Source organism: Sciurus vulgaris, assembly GCF_902686455.1.
Source record: "Sciurus vulgaris genome assembly, chromosome: 11".
Lineage (NCBI taxonomy): Eukaryota > Metazoa > Chordata > Mammalia > Rodentia > Sciuridae > Sciurus > Sciurus vulgaris.
This window is the reverse complement of record NC_136472.1, coordinates 88,038,221-88,042,552: the sequence shown is the minus strand read 5'-3', so window position 1 is coordinate 88,042,552 and position 4,332 is coordinate 88,038,221. Positions and strand designations below refer to the sequence as shown.

The 4,332-nt window shown below is 36.7% G+C and overlaps 1 pseudogene across 1 annotated transcript; it reads left to right on the top strand.

Moving 5' to 3' along the window:
• Nucleotides 1-1,003: 1,003 nt before the first annotated feature.
• LOC306638306 (transcription factor BTF3-like) lies at nucleotides 1,004-1,593 on the top strand (annotated as a pseudogene). Its single transcript has one exon. The product of its transcript is annotated as a transcription factor BTF3-like (transcript).
• The last annotated feature ends 2,739 nt before the right edge of the window (nucleotides 1,594-4,332 follow it).

Sequence of the window (4,332 nt, the reverse complement as noted above, 5' to 3'; positions counted from 1 at the left end):
TTCAAAAGTCTTTTGCCAATCTCAAACAAGATAAATTTGACAACAACGAAACAAGGTAAATGCAACATACAAATACCACATTTAAACTCAATAAAACCAAATTTAAAGATAAGCATCTTAAAGGCAGTGAGAGAAAAGCAAAATAGGACATACAAGGGGAAAATTGTGCTACTTACTCATCAGTAACTTTGGAAATCAGGGCATGAAATAGGAGTTTCCTTCAAGTGCCCAAAGAAAAATAAACAGAAAGGCTGCCAATTCAAAAGTTTGTTCCTGGTAATATTATATTTCATAAACAAAGGCAAGAGAAAGATCATGTCAGATGAGAAAAAACTTAACTAGTCTGTAGCAGATAAGCACCTGAAAAGCACACTGATATTCCTTTGAATGAAAAAAAAAATCTACAGAAAGAACCACAGGTGTTCAATAGGTAGATGAAGACTATCTACAGTGTTTCTCTTAATTTTACTTACATACTTAAGTGCTACTTTCTCATAACTTCTTTTATGAAATAATAAAAGTTAATATTACTAATATGAAGACAGCTGACCACCATGTGCCTTCTAATATGACACCCTAATATGATTTCTTCTAAATGTTGTTACTAAAATCTAAGAGGAGCAGATATCATACAAATTCAATTGAGGGACATTCTACACAACAAATAGCCTGTGTCTTCAGAATTATCAAAGTCAAAATCATCATTTTATGTGAAATAAGCCAGGCTCGAAATGTCAAGTACTTCATGATATCATACTTAGGTGGAATCCAAGAGTTGATCTCAAAAGTTGAGAGTGGCCCATTTCCGCTCTGACAAGGTTCAGAAAGTCTCTGGACGCCAGCGTGGGAGCAGGGGACTGGATCCGGGATCAGGGGCTGGAAGGCCTTGGAAGCGGCGAGCAGGGAGGGACGGGGCTGAGGACAGGAAGGCGCACCCGCTCAGGCTGATTCTTGGGGGCGAGGTCAGGCCAGGGGCGCCTTCCCTTCCTCCACCTCTGGTGGAACCAGAGGACAGGAGCCTTAGATGAAATAAACTACCATGAACCAGGAAAAACTCGCCAAACTACAGGCACAAGTGCGCACTTGTGGGAAAGGAACTGCTCGCAGAAAGAAGAAGGGGGTTCATAGAACAGCTATAGCAGATGATAAAAAAACTTCAGTTGTCCTTAAAGAAGTTAGGGGTAAACGATATCTCTGGTATTGAAGAGGTGAATATGTTTACAAACCAAGGAACAGTGATTCATTTTAACAACCCTAAAGTTCAGGCATCTCTGGCGGCAAACACTTTCACCATTACAGGCCATGCTGAGACAAAGCAACCTACAGAAATGCTACCCAGCATCTTAAACCATCTTGGAGCAGACAGTCTGCTAGTTTGAGACTGGCTGAAGCTCTGCCGAAACAATCTGTGGATGGAAAAGCACCACTTGCTACTGGAGAGGTTGATGATGATAAAGTTCCAGATCTTGCTGAGAATTTTGTTGAGGCTTCTAAGAATGAGGCAAACTGAACTGATCAACTTCTGAAGAAGATAAACTTGAAGAAGTTACTGGGAGCTGCAATTTTATATTATGACTGCTTTCTAAAATTGTTTTGTTTATGGATCTGATAAAAATCTCGATCTCTAATATTTTTAAGCCCACGCCCCTTGGACACTGCAGCTCTTTTCAGTTTTTGCTTATGCACAATTTATTCTTTGCAGCTAATTAAGCTAAAGAAGCCTGGGAATAAAGTGAAACAATGGTTAATAAAGTTCTTTGCCTAGTTTAAAAAAAAAAAAAGGAAAGAGAAAGAAAGAAAGAAAGTTGAGGGTGGCATGGTTACCAGAGATTAGGAAAGCTGGGAAGAGAGGAATAGGGAGATGTTGATCCATGGGTGCTAAGTTTCAGCGAGACAGGAATAAAAGAGCTTTAGCATACTATTGTACAGTAAAGTGACTATAAACTAAGTAGTATGTATCTCAGAGAGCAAAAAGAAAAAATATTGAATGTTTTCACCAGGATAAAATAAGAGATTATTTAGGAGGTAGATATTTAACCTGATTTAAACATTATGCAATTATATGTATATTGAAACATTGCATAGTATCTCCTAATTACATCCAATTTTTATATTTGATGTATCAGTTAAAAATTGAAAATGGAAGAAAGGAAAGGAGGAAGGAAGAATTGTTGCAAATTAAAGGAGAATACATAGATGTGACAATTAAATGCAATGTTTGATTCTGAAATGAATTAGAAAAAAATCTTTAAAGAATATTATTAGGACTAATTAAATATTCACTTTTGGTTCCAAAATAATATTACAAAAATGCTTGCCTGTATATAATTTTTGAGTAAATTTGGTCCATTATCTTTCCCATTTGAAATCCTCTTAAGATTATTTTTGGTTAGGAGAAATCTAAAATCATTTGTATGCTCTTACATGCCCCAGGTGTGTTCTGGTTTTGACTACCTAATCTCTTTCATTTTAGCACCTGGTATTCTGACTCCCAAACACACAGACAAACCTCATCCACACTTTCTATCTTTCTTCATTATCTTTTATTTCTATTTCAATGATTTTGGTACTATAACTTGTTTAGGGAATTTGCTCCTCTTTGGAACTACTAAAATTACTATTATTTAAATCTTACTCTTTGGAACTCACCTTAAAAAGCACATAAAAGTATGTCTTCACATCCCTTTTAATCCTCCTTAACTTTACCATAACTTTATGTTTACCATTTATCTACCTTATAAAATGAAGCATCAATATAAGCCAAGAGTGAACTGTTTTCAGTAAAATCATCAGTCCTTCCCTCAAGAATGTAAGCTTTGTGTGGTCAAGGAATGGGTCCTTCCTCATTAGCACTGTATCTACAGCAATTAGCTTGGAGCTTGGCACACAGCCATGCTCAGCAAACTTTTATTGAATAAACAGTAGACAATGTATAGAGAAGATCAAGCATAGGTTAGCGCTGTTAGTGTATAAGGAAATCTTGAAGAGGCTTTTAAGTGTCTGTTGTACTCCTAATTTCCTTCTGAAGGAAGTGATTGCAAGTGTTGACACCAAAGAAAAATTGCTCTCATTTTGCATCATATGACTATGCTTCACTAGCCACAGTTTATTGACCTATGAATCACTATAACAAAAGGCATCCATCAGAGGTTAGAGAAAAATGAAAGTTTCTAATCTTTGAGATGACCCTGAATGTGAATGTTGGATATTAGTTCTATATTGGGTTCTATATTGAATGGTGATTGATTGAGCTAATAAGTTTCTTACTTGAAGTAGGAGTTATAATTAAAGATAGAAAGACAGAGATAGAGAGATCACTTAAAAAGAATGGTACACATTGTAGAAGAAGATACAGAAAAGGAAAAAAGGAAATTAAAGCAGATAGAATAGCAGAGTCCTGAGAACATCAATCCTGAGAATGACAGTCTATAAAATAAGGGGAAGTGCATGTCTTTTCTTAGGGTAACAGGATAGCACTGCAGTGGGTTTCCTAGACCTTGCTGCTATGTATTGAAGGGAGAGGACCTGAAGCAGTTAAGACTATGTCATGCAAAAATATGATGGACTGGCATATTATTTTGAGTTAAAAGCACTGTAAAATCAACAGGTGCAAGAAGATCATTATGAAACTTGTGCTGTTTCTTAAAGGCAAGAATTCTCTTATGAAAGAAGCAGAGAGACAACTCTCATGATGACGAAATATAAACCCCAAAGTCACACTATCAAAAGCCTACCTTCTTCAACCATGCAAAAAGTCACCGGTCAGTTAATTCCTATTAAGGGATTAAGGCACTGATTTGATTAAAACTCTCATAACCCAATCATTTCACCTAAAAAATTTCTTTCAATGTCTCACACATGAGCTTTTGAGCAACACTTCATATCGAAATCATAGCACTCTCTTTACTCTCTTCTTCTCTCTCTCTTCACCCCAGGTGCTGAGATACATTTTTACTTCTACTTTGAACATTAAAACTCTAGGATCTCAAGCCTTGGGACTCCAGAGCTTATGCCAACACTGTCTCCTCCTTGGTTGCCATCCTCGGCCTTGGACAGAGCAGCTCCCAGGTTGTAAAGTCTTTGGATTTGGACTGAGCTATCCTACTGACTTCTCAAGGTCTTCAGCTTGCAGATGGCCTGTCTTGGCTTAGCCTCCTTACTTGAACTAATTCCCTTTAAATTTCCTTTTAATATTTTTCTGTCTATATCCAATTGCTTTTGACTTTCTGGAGAATCCTGATTTTAATATATGTGTCTATTCTTATAATCAGTCCTTGCAACCTCAGATGACTGTGTGACTGTTACATTAGATATAACTTAATCTTCTACTAG